A 13,474-nucleotide genomic window follows, 5' to 3' on the forward strand; every position below is an offset into this window, starting at 1 on the left:
TAAAAGACTCTTGGTATAAATTCTATCTCTTTAAACTACAAATTGGGATAGAGAGTGCCTAACCCTCTCGAGCTCCCTTTCATATTGTTTTTGAGGTGACTACGTTTTCTCAACCATTTTTTCTTCGTTTCGTAATGTAATAAGTTTTCCTATCGTGTCACCTCTTTAGTATGGGATTAGCCCTTGCATATGCGGCCTACTGCCAAATAGGTTTTAAATAAAGTGTATTAGGAGTGCAAGAACGCCTCCTCTCAAGTTGGTATTTTGGAGGCCATGTAATTGTCCTGTTTCTTTATTGAGTAGGCCTCAGTAGGTTGGGTATTTTTATCCCTGTTTTCATGTGCTTGGAGGTCAACTTGAAGGTGGAGTTTGGTGTGGCCTTTGATAGGCTGGAACTTTGAGAGCGGATTGCTCTTCCCCAAAAAATTGTTTCTGCGTGCCTCGAGGAGGCTTTACTGTGTAATTGGGAGCAAGAGATCCTGGGCATGATTGGAGTTTTCTGCCCCTTTGTCAAATCTGGTATCTGGCTAAAGTTGGGCTAATTGCTCAAGAATTATGTGTCTGGCTCTCGGAGCCCAAATCCTGTAACACTGTAATTGTACATGCTCGATTTGTTGCTAGGCTACTGAGTACCTGTTATATTTGTTATTTCTTGATCTTAAAAAGAAAATATAACCTTGTTAAATTTTAAATTAACTTTAAATTCGTAGATTGAGACCTATTCATCCCAGCACCTTCTTTCACCTCTAACTACCACGGATAACTCCGTACCAATAACAATAATTTTTGTAAAATTATAAAACTGAAAACATATTCACAGTTTATAATAGACTTGATGATGATACCAAACCAAACCAAACCCCATGGCACTACAGCCCTTGAAGGGCCTTGGCCTACCAAGCGACCGCTGCTCAGCCCGAAGGCCTGCAGATTACGAGGTGTCGTGTGGTCAGCACGACGAATCCTCTTGGCCGTTCATCTTGGCTTTCTAGACCGGCTTGATGATGATAAATGAAACAATTAACACCTTTAATAAAATGTGAAAGTTGTTTTTGCAATCCTTGTACAAGAACACCATTTCTTGGTTTCACTGTTTTGTTCGCTTAGGCGTAATTTTCCCAATTTTGATGCTCCAGCCGAATCTTTTCCTTTGAACATATTGAACCCGTTGCCGGAAAGTCTGCCTTACATAACCAGGTAGTGAGAATGTAAAAATCTCTTTCACTGCTGAGAGAAGGATACTTTTTTGTTGATGTATAATTCGCATTTTAGATTTCTTGTAAAAACTTTTAAAGGATTGCCACGGCCTTCTCTATACTATATCGAGGACCATCGGTTGAAAAATACTATCCTAGACACCACTGTCTACAAAATCTGGGTTATATGACTTTTTAATTTCCTCTTACTGTTGTAAGTGACGATGTTGTTGTTGTTATTGTGGTGGTGGCAGTTACTGTTTAAAGAGGAAATATAACTGGACAGCCTTAATTAGAGGGGAGAAAAGGAGTTACAGTCCTTCGAGGAAGTAAGGTATTAACAAAAAACATACATACGTTATCATTATAGATCGTTATGCCTCTCAGCGTTCGGTCTGCAAGCCTCTGTGAATTTACTAAACGCCACCAAAACCATCTGTTTGTAACTAGTTCTATGGCCTAGTTTAGTTCAAAACATCTTATCTTCAAATCGTTAGAAATCGTTGGCAGTCCAATTGCCAACATAAATGCCTGTGATTGATTTTAAAAATCTGCCCTTGATCCCATACTCCCCCAGTATGGCGAACATGTTTTCCCTTGGTACCCTGTCATATGCTTTCTCTAGATCTACGAAATATAAACATAACTGTCTGTTTCTCTCGTAGCATCTTTCAATTACCATACTGAAAATATGATCCTGATAACTCCTCTGTGGTCTGAAACCACACTGGTTTTCATCCAACTTCCTTTCAACCACTCATCACAGCCACCCTTCCAAGATACCAGTGAATACTTTGCCTGGTATACTAATCAATGAGATACCTCGATATCTGTTGCAATATTACCTGTTCCCTTGCTTATAGATAGGTGCAATTACTGCTTTCCTCCAATCTGAAGGTATCTCACGAACACTCCATGCTAATCTTATTACTCTATGAATCCATTTAATTCCCCCTTCCCAATCTTCTTCACCATTTCAGGTCTAATTTCATCTATTACTGCTGCGTTATGACAATGGAGTTCATTTACCATCGTTTCCACTTCCTCAAGCGTAATTTTACCAACGTCATTTTCCTTCTCCTCATGAGCTAGGATGTTCGCGACGTCACCAGGAAGATTTCCTTTCGTGTCGAGAAGATTTTCAAAATATTCCTTCCAATGATTCCCTGGGATCTACTATGAGTTCACCGGAATTATCCAAAAACACTATTAATATCCTTTTTCCGTCCCTTGCTACGTACACCAGTTCGCAACATGTTTTATCTCAAAGTATGTACTCAAGTAGCAAATGTTCACTCATGTCAGTAAATCCTCCGTTTCTCCCTTCACGTGCACTAGCACGATCATTAAGTTTTAATCCTTTACTGCAGCACTATGCGGAAGTAAGTTGGATTATCTTGAAGTACAGAAGCCTTTTCTTTTCTCACACTTACTTTCTTTTATGCTGTTTATTCCTATAACATTAAAACGTTTAACACAAGTGAACATCGCAGGTGTCGCACTATGATCGTTGTAAGAATAAACCACTCTACTGATTTGTAATTTGCCTTGTTTAAGAACAGAAATAAATATACAAGGGCATTAAACAAGCCACATGCCTCCACTTCACTATTTATCCAGCAGAAACAAGATAATTTGTAATATCATTTAGGAGCTATTATGCTGGGAAAAACACCAGTTTAAAATTTTAAAATTTGCGTCTTCTTCGGAAGGATACGATCCTAATCGATAGGAATGAACTAATAGGGTTATTTTTGTATTATTGACTGGAATCAAAGCACGACACGTCTATGAAGTAAAACCGTTCTTATTAATAAGTGGCAAAGATGCAAGAATTAACCGATCATTTTCAAGGCCAGTCACCTGTGAGACAAAATTCCACACCTAGGCGTCTGTGAAAACCATAAAAAGTAGTTAGTTGGACGTAGAAAACAATAACATTATTATAATAATGTATGGCCTCAATCAGCCACCAGGTGTTTAACTGGTTCCATTCAGGTGGACTGCTTACCAATACAGATGTTGCAATTTTGCTCCCATCTTAAGAAGAAGCAAATCATAACTAGACGCTTCTTAATGCAGAGTTAATTTTGTCGAGTGTTCTACTGGAGGACTTACAGTAAGCATTAGGGCAACTCCTGCATTTTTCGTTCCATAGAATACATTGCAGTGGACCCGAAGAGTAATAAAGTTTTGCAGTGTTTTATATCTTCTCGTACGGGCTGAACCACGTTTGTTACCTTCGCATTCTCAATCTCAACCTTGGTTCTAACAACATGAATGTGGCTGAGGTATGAGCGATGCTAGACTTCTCTGCAATGAATCGGTTTAAAGTGTAATTACCTTACAATGAGCTTGGTGGACTCATTATAACGGTCCTCCTAGGTTGATATGGAAAGCCACAGGAAACTTCCTCACTCCAGACCATTAACGGGACTGGCCTTCTAAATCCAAATTGGTGGCTTTGAGTCATGTTGTGTTCTGCTGTAACTGATACCCCAACTTCATGAAAAAGAACTCATGACGGCCAAAATTTCTTCACGTCGGCGTCTCCGAAAACCATAAAAGTAATTGGTAGGATGCAAAACCATCAACATTATTATCTTTATTATTATCCGGTTCATTGTTTTAATGGTCAACGTCACTGTCTTCGATTTCGAGGGTTCCAGGCTCGATTCCCGAGTGAGTCGGAAATTTTAGCTGCATCTGGTTAATTTATCTGGCTCGGTGGCTGGATTTTTGTGTTTTCCAATGCATACCTCTTCATGTACACACAACACACACTACGCTGCCAAACACCGCAGAAGCATGCAATAGTGAAAACAACTCGCCGTTTAGGGTTGGCATCAGATAGGGCATTAGGAGTAAAATTGAGCCAGTTCACATATGCGACGACATTCATAACCGTGGACGCATGGGAAAAGTGGCTAAATTATTATTATTATTATTATTATTATTATTATTATTATTATTATTATTATTATTATTATTATTATTATTATTATTATTATTATTATTATTATTATTATTAAACTAAAATTAGAACCTCCGTGGCTCAGGCGGCTGCGCGCCAGCCTGTCGCGGCTGGGTTCCGTGGTTCAAAACCTGGTCACTCCATGTGAGATTTGTGCTGGACAAAGGGGAGGCGGGACAGGTTTTCCTTCGTGTACTCCGGTTTTCCATGTCATATTTTATTCCAGAAACAGTCCCCAATATCATTTCATTTCATCTTTCATTCATTAATCAGTGCTCCTGAGGAGAGCGACTGGCTTCGCCAGCCGGCAAAATTCCTATCTTCGCCACTAAATGAGGGTTTCATTCACTCCATTCCTGACCCGGTCGGAATGACTGAGAACAGGCTGTGGTTTTTCATTTTCATTAAACTAAAACATAGCGTGTCAAGCCTGTCACCCAGCCTTCTTAACAAGAGAATCATTTCCAGGATCGAAGCCCGAAACATACGAACTTGAATCGGACATCCTATTTCTGGGGCAACCAACGCAAATAATCGTTCAATCCACTTTATATATATATCTTTGCCCACTAATTGCAACCAGAGCTTTTATAAAGCCATAATATAAAATTATTCATTACTTTTACATCGAGAACTCTTTAAAAGATAAAGTTAATGATATTTTAACTAGAGTAAATTTGTTCCTTTCATCTACCAGACCGTTCAAAGCTATTGATATTGATAGAGGATTATTCTGCCCGTTATGAGACTACCATTTAACAAATTATGAACCTCTCCCGTCCAGTAATTGCTCCTTTAGTACTTCGACCACATACAAATCCATTTGAGATTACATAGGGCCTAAATGTTATATCTGAAAATTGTCCTCTCAATTATGAATTTACTCCCGGGCATATATCTGCACTCAAAAACTCGGCTATATGCACCGAAATAAATCTTGGATAAAGTGCGTGATCTAGTGTTCGTGACATATTCAATTATACGAAACGATATGAACGGAAATGTAATCAATTTCAGATAATTCTCATGAATAGCACACCGTGGGTTGATTGTGTGATTAATCAACGAACTGGAGTAATGCTGCAACTGATACAATATTTAGATGTGCCAAAGCGAGACAGAGTGCTATCCTTCATGACCACTCCCGGTAGCAGGTTCAGTGATGAAAGTGCTGTTCGTAGCAGCTTTCTGTGTTTCTCTTGTGCAGTTCAGTAGCTGGACGTTGCTGTTCCTGAGTACTTACTGTGCATATTTATCCTGACAGAGGGGATTGATTTTAAAGTAAATCATATCCGTATAGGCCATGAAGGCCCTTGGGGAAATAGAAGGTAGAGTCTTACTATTAATAAACTCAACTGGGCTGGAGAGGTGAACTCTACGTCGACCGTCCAGGAACTGGTCTGCTACTCATTTCTAGGGTAGGGGCTGCCTAGCGAAGCTGATAAAGGCATGCTCGGTTCATCCAGAAAAACGTGGATCCGATTCTCCGTCAGGAAACCGAAACATTTAGAAACAAGATTTCTATTTCTGGAGCGGAAGACGACCCCGAGGTTCAGAACACCAAAACTGAGTCCAATGTAATTTCTTGGAAAAAGGGTGGCCAGACACACAACTAAGCAGTCTATCCCAGTGGTGCGGTTACGAATAGTGGATATCTTCACATTCCCGTCTCATGGGGTCATATAGCCTGTGAAGAGATGGTTAGCTATGGATGAGCACACGCAATCTTTCCAGAAACGGAAACCTTGTTTCAAAAATATTCTATTTCCTGATGATGAACCGACCTAGCGTTATTAAGAATCAGAGGTAAGGCTTTTTGTGATGTTATTCTGTACAGAGTAATAAAAAAAGTTACAAGATTATGAGCAACTGCAAAATGATCTCAATAATGTTAAAAGTTAAAAGTCAGGTTGTGAGTTTCACAAATAGGAAAAGTCCTCTTAGTTTTAATTACTGCGTTGATGGGGTGAAAGTTCCTTTTAGGGATCAGTGAAAGTATCTGGGTGTTAATATAAGGAAATATCTTCATTGGGGTAATCACATAAATGGGATTGTAAATAAAGGGTACAGATCTCTGCACATGGTTATGATGGTATTTAGGGGTTGTAGTAAGGATGTAAAGGAGAGGGCTCATAAGTCTCTGGTAAGACCCCAACTAGAGTATGGTTCCAGTGTATGGAACCCTCACCAGAATAACTTGATTCAAGAACTGGAAAAATCCAAAGAAAAGCAGCTCGATTTGTTCTGGGTGATTTCCGACAAAAGAGTAGCGTCACAAAAATGTTGCAAAGTTTGGCTGCAAAGAACTGAAAGGAGACAAGCTGCTCGACTGAGTGGTATGTTCCGAGCTGTCAGCGAAGAAATGGCGTGGAATAACATTAGTAGACGAATAAGTTTGAGTGGCGTCTTTAAAAGTAGGAAAGATCACAATATCACAATATGAAGATAAAGTTGGAATTCAAGAGGACAAATTCGGGCAAATATTCATTTATAGGAAGGGGAGTTAGGGATTGGAATAACTTACCAAGGGGGATGTTCAATAAATTTCCAATGTCATTGAAATTATTTAAGAAAAGGCTAGGGAAACAACAGTTAGGGAATCTGCCACCTGGGCGACTGCCCTAAATGCAGATCAGTAGTGATTGTTTGACAACGGTGAATCACATATGACTTTACTGTCTCGATTAAACAGCCGCTGATGACACTGGACTTACAAAATAAAACAGTTATTCTTTTACGTATGGAATGAATTTTCCTTACCTTCTCGACACACGACAACTGACATTGATAATCAGGTCCACCACCACTTGAGTTCAACTCCATAATTTGCAGATCAGTAAAGAGAACGCTAGGAGATGACGAAATACCAGACTACATGGGTAACTATACTAATGAGCCAAGCGCGGTGAAGAATGTGTATTTAATACTGACTGGTAAATGTCTCCAAAAATTGAATTTTAATTTTAATTTTCTAATTTTGAAACATAATTAAATGGCCATTCTCTAACTATCGATGTACAGTCACTCAAAACAGAACGAGTGAATGGTATTATATAAGTTCCACATAGGTACACTTTTTTCAGAATCAATTGAACCTATATTTAGAATGTTCGTTGCGGGTATCTGCAGAGCTTGTAACTACGTGGGAGATGCATTATATTTTGAAAACAATTAAAATGAAGTCTGTTAAAACAATATCCGTGAGGACCATTAATTTTTGGACGACTATACAAGCAGAGGTAGTCCTATTTATGTAATGTAGTTCTGCTCCTTACATGAGTTATCGTCTGAATAACCGAAATAAAACAATTCCCTCGTCATTAAGGTCCACTTTTGGCATTTCATTAATTGGTACGTTCTATTAACTAAGTTTAGATAGTGGAGAATATTTAACTTTATTCAGCTTATTCTAGTTACTTCTGGGGTCGCTGGAACCATCCAGGTTCATATTGGTTTTGCAGGGTGTTTAAGACCGGATGCCCTTCCTCACGCCACGTGAGTTTTCAGATGAAAATCTCGACCCAGTATCGACCGGGATTCGAACGTCTGTCTTGAGAGTTTGAAGCCAGCAGCTAAGAACCGAATTAATTACGACCCCCACCTTCCTTTAATAAAGAAAATTTGGCAAATTGGTTACTGAATTCGGAATTTTAATGAAATCCACATCACAGATCTCTTCAGAGACGACAAGTGATCCGGAGATTCTCAACTATGGGAATCTATGAGCTGGAAAACGTCTTAGGTCTAGAACAATGTGGCGAAGCCGTTGTGCTAAATCAAATGAGTGGAGAAATAATTTAACAGATTGATATTAATACAATGACTCCATTCTGTTTGAAGACATCTGCAACACAGGTAGCATTCCTATAGACTGGCTGAAATTCACCTTTATCAACCTGCCAATGAAATCGAATTCTAATGATGTACAGTGGTTATTACAGGCTGATAGGTCTAATGAGTCACGCTCTGATAGTGATTTTGTAATCTGTACTCACGATTATATAGAAATATAGAGGAGAACATCAGGGAAACTTAGTTTGGGTTTAGGATCGGCCTTGTACTAGTAAAACCTTGGTGTCTGTTAACGTTTCAGTTCAAAATTGTATTTACCAACCACAAACTGTCTTTGCTTGTTTTATTGATTGTTAAAATGCTTTCGAGAACGTTAGGCATGATAATCTCCTAGATGTCCGCCTCGTTGGCTGAACGGTCAGCGTACTGGCCTTCGGTTCAGAGGGTCCCGGGTTCGATTCCCGGCCGGGCCGGGGATTTTAACCTTAATTGGTTAATTCCACTGGCCCGGGGGCTGGGTGTTTGTGCTGTCCCCAACATCCCTGCAACTCACACACCACACATAACACTATCCTCCACCACAATAACACGCAGTTACCTACAAATGGCAGATGCCGCCCACCCTCATCGGAGGGTCTGCCTTACAAGGGCTGCACTCGGCTAGAAATAGCCACACGAAATTATTATTATCTCCTAGATCATCTGAATCATATTGGGATTGAAAATAAAGCATCAATTTTAGAAGCAAACACCACATTGGAGACCACAATATTGAAGAAATCGTCATATCAAAATGTGTAAAACAAGGTTTATCCTCTTTCCAATTACTTTCAATAAAAACTCTGAAGCCACTTTTCGATGAACTAGGTAAAACAATCAAGATAAACGGAAAGCAATTAAACACGATCTGCTGTGGAAATGACATCCTGATATTTGCTGACAATTTAGAAGACTTCACTTTCTTCGGAACAACATCAACCAGGTAAAAAAAGAATTTAACCTTAAAATAAATATTCTTAAAACTAAATTTGTGATCATTATCAAGTAGAAAATCACCAATGATGTTGTCACATTGGACGGGAAGGTCATTTAAAGGGTGTCACAATTCAAGTGTCTAGAATGCTGAGGAATGCGATCCGGATGTGGAAGTCAAAACACGAATGGGCATTGTAAGAAGTAGGTTTCTGAAACTAAACCATCTCTTGTAAAAGCGTGACCTCTAATTGAAAACTCATTGGCGTATCGTGAAGTGTTATGTATTTCCGTTGATGTTTCACATTGTCGAAGGATGGACACTAAAGACTTCCTCAATGTACCGACTGCAGGTTTTCGAAATGTCAATGTATCGCAGAATGCTCAAGATCCCATGGGTAGAGCACGTCACCAACGAGGAGTTACTCCCTCGAAAAATCATAAGAAGTCTCGCAGAAGGCAGGAAAGCAGCGTGTTCCGGTCACATCTTCCAAAATGACAAATACAGCCTAACTGATAGTAGAGTATTATAAGAGGAACGAGGACGTTGACAGGGAAGGTTATCTTTGATGCGGAACCTCCGACTCTGGTTCGATATTGTAACTCTGATACAACAAACTCGAAGGAGGAAGACTTACTCCATGATGGCTGCCAGCGTTCTATGAGGGGACGACACAAAAATAAGAAGAATGCACTCTTGCTCCTATAATAGAATAGAAGGTGGTGTTTTATTAGTAGCGTTGATTATTTAACTGTGACACTAGGTCAAGGAAGCAGAAAAATGAACTTATGCTATGAAGTACTACATTAAGTGCCAAAGTGTCAATGCTAATGCCAAGGTTTACTGTATTAAACGAATGTAAATTATCTCACTAATTCTTGCGATGTGCGGGAAGAATTAAAAATAATATCGTACTCTCCGAACCAATCACTACCTTTAAACGTACAAATTACATCCGTTTAGCGTAGGTCTGTGGAACAGCTATTGCAAGAATGTCGAAAGGAAACTCTAAAACACCCTACGATAATAACGATATTAGAAGCTAACAGTAACTCATTCTGTATTTGTTAAAAAAAATCCGCAGACTTAACGCCGAAACGTATCAAGGAGGATGTTTCGTTCTGTATAAGTACAGCAATGATTCTGTGAAAAGCACACTAATAGATCCAGTACATACAACATAAATTCATAGTAGTGTAACTGGGAGCAAGATGTGCTCCGTTTTCCTCAGTAAGAGCTCATAAACTGTAGAATAGAAAGGAATGACGAGGTATGTGGGTGCTTTAAATGCGCCTTCTTACTAATAAGTGAAGATGAGGATGTGCACTGTGTAGAGATAATAATGTTGGACTTGACAGCTGTTAAACAACACTTTCTAGACCAGACAGCACCTTGCTTCTAGACCATAAGGTCTCTTCCCGATTTATTGCCCGCAAGTGTTGATGGTTAGGCTTTCGCCTTGTAGACTCAAGGTTAAGGGATCATATTCCAAGGCAATCGGTCGGTGTAAATGCGAGAGACCCGTGTACTACTGATTTACGGACGCACTGAAGGACCCCATTTCAGGGAACATTCCAGCACTTTGGTGACCCTAAAGCCTGCTAGTAAATCTTTCACAACGTTGTTGCCAAATAAGCCTCACGACGAGCAGAACAAAACTCGGTAAGGCCCTAAAACCAACCGTTTTGGAGATATTGGCATCATACTACCCTGCTCTAGGAATTAGATGAAGAAATGACCAGCGGTAAGCATGGCGACGTCAGCTCTAGGATTCTGCAGTAGAATACAGGCCTGGTGTCCTAAGTAGGCACGTGCATAAATGTAGTCTAGCCCTTTCCCGCCCGCATTTTCACTCCGCTTATCCCCAGGTTTCAACCTATTATTTAGCAAAAACTGAAACAGACCGTATTGTTTCAGAAAAAGTTAAATGCAGTAAAAACTACTGATCACAATGAATTCAAATTTTCAATAACATTAGAAAATATACCATCACATCCATTTCTTTGTTTATTGAGTCATAATGTGTCCCCCCCGCCCCTCTTCGTGATACTCGACACAGAGACATTCCCATGTTGTCTGAATCCCTCAAAACCAATAATCACGTGATTTTAGAAGTGGAATGATGCCCATGTATATAAGATTTCATTTCATCTGCGCAAGGGTCTTCCCATTATGTTTTTATCTTACCGGAATATGACTGTTTGAAGGCTGCATTGTTATATGCGCAATAGGCTATGTCACTGAATAGTTTTTCTCCTCCTAACTTACGTAAAAAACAATCTCTTTCCCCTAATACTTTTCCGAATTATGCGCAGGTTCAACATCATCCATTTCATCATTCGGAGTAACAAAACGTAATATTTGTGTAACCTGAATTGCCGTGGCATCGCCATCAGGTCCGATTTATCGATATTCGTTTTCATTCATATCACTGTTATCACTAAAATTATCTTCGTTGATACATTATTCACTCATTAAAAATTCACCTGCACCCTTACTCAAGGATTCTGTGTCACTTTTTTCGCCCATATTCAGCTCAGTTTCAATATACGCGATATTCAATCCCGCCATGTTTACGGACGAAACAGCTGACCCGCGCTCGCGGAAGTTCAAGACCGTTGCCTAGGCAACGTCAAGACAGATTATCTCTCTTCCTTTATTCCCTAAGACTTGTAGATTGCACTGCGTGTTCATAAATGCCTTATAAACACTTCACTGATGAGAAAAATAAAAAACTATCGCACAGATCGCAGACGAATGCAGATAATGCAGCCGGGCGCTTTCGGGCGCTAAGGGCCGGAAGGCTAAATGAACAGTCGGGCGCTTTCGGGCGCTAAGGGCCGGAAAGGGCTAGGCCAAGGAGAGATTCTACTACACAAATGACTGTCTAGGAAAATACACTGTGGGGGTAAGCCACCCCTAAGGGTTGTGGTCGGGAGAGGGTGGCATATATAAAAATAATCTAAAATAATGTCGAAACCATAGGTTTCGGGATCACTGAGATGAACAGTGACACTCCGCATGTCGTCCAAGTTCAGCACCCATCGGCATGGGGGTGAGGAGGGCTGAAAATAGTCCAAAATGGCCCAGTTTATGGATTTATGTGTGTGTACCCCTCTGAGCGGGAGTGTAAAGGGGATGAAGTATAAAAGTAATAGAAAACGAAACAGCCTATGTTAGTGTCGAATTCGCAGTTTTCGGGGTCACTGAGATGAACAGTGACACTCCGGATGTCGTTTAAGTCCAAGTTCGGCACCCATCGGCATGGTGATTTAGAAGGGGTGATACAGAAAATGTTCAAGTTAACCGAGATTAATGTTGTTTACACAGTTTTCTCTGTCGTTCAGCTGATTAGTGACAGTCTCAGTGGCAGCTGGAATCGTGTACGTCATATCTATAATGCGACGCGTAAGTACATTACGTTATAACCTATTGTTATTGTTGTTTGAAAGGATCAAGTATTTCCCAGACAATCTGGGCTGGCACAGGGAAATAGATAAAAGGTATAAACAAAACAATTTCAAGCTAAAACGTAAAATTGTACACATAAAAATATTTCTAGATTTACAAATTTACAAAAGAGAAGAAAAGTAAAAAAAACCCACATGAAACAGGTAATACAAATCGTACAAATAAAAGGTGTGATAGAGAAAATTACCAAAATTGTAGACGTACGTGTGTATAGTATTTTCCAGAACAGCTCTCAACCAAACTTTGTACAAATACGGATTACTATCTCGAAAAGATCCTGGAGGAGTAAAAATCCCTGTATTAAACCTAGGGGAGGGAGTGAGGTACAGGAATTATCGAAAACGACCAATATTAGCGTCCAATCCATAGTTTCCGCGGTCACTGAGTTGCACTGTGGCACTCTGGATGCCAGTTCAGCTGCGTAGGCACGGCGAAAAGTGGTGATGAAGAAAATGTCCAAACTTACCGAGATTAGTTTGATTAATGAGAAACAAATTAATCGATAAAACTTGAAATTAAACACATAACAATAACTTCTAAACTACAAAATAGTTCTTAATCAGTCAACGTCACAATAACGAATTTTACAAAATTCGTCTTCACACAAAATTAACAGTTTATAAAATACCTAAAAGTAAACAGTCAATAAAATGCGCCACTGCCGGTTTCAGATCAACAAGAATATGTAACCGACGGGTAAGGAGAATTACGCACAACTTCGGACCAGGACGTGTAAATAAACTCTGTGATCGTCCTCACTCTGTCTCCACCTTGTTCAGCTTCATCGTACTTCACGTTAATGCCAAGTGCTTTCGTAGAAGAATATCAGTCTGACATATCGTGAATTACCAATTCCGTGCGAAGTACGGGTGCATATGCTAGCACTCCATATGTCTCATCTAAAAGAGTTGAGCAGCGGAAAGAGCATACCGAGTATTACCATTACGCTGCCTAGCGGACAAGTTTTGCGTGATACATCCCTATTAGTGAAGTGTGCTTATTCATGGTTGAATGTCCGACTCGTTGGCTGAACGGTCAGCGTACTGGCCTTCGGTTCAGAGGGTCCCG

This window comes from Anabrus simplex, chromosome 1, assembly GCF_040414725.1.
Source record: "Anabrus simplex isolate iqAnaSimp1 chromosome 1, ASM4041472v1, whole genome shotgun sequence".
Taxonomy (NCBI): Eukaryota; Metazoa; Arthropoda; class Insecta; order Orthoptera; family Tettigoniidae; genus Anabrus; species Anabrus simplex.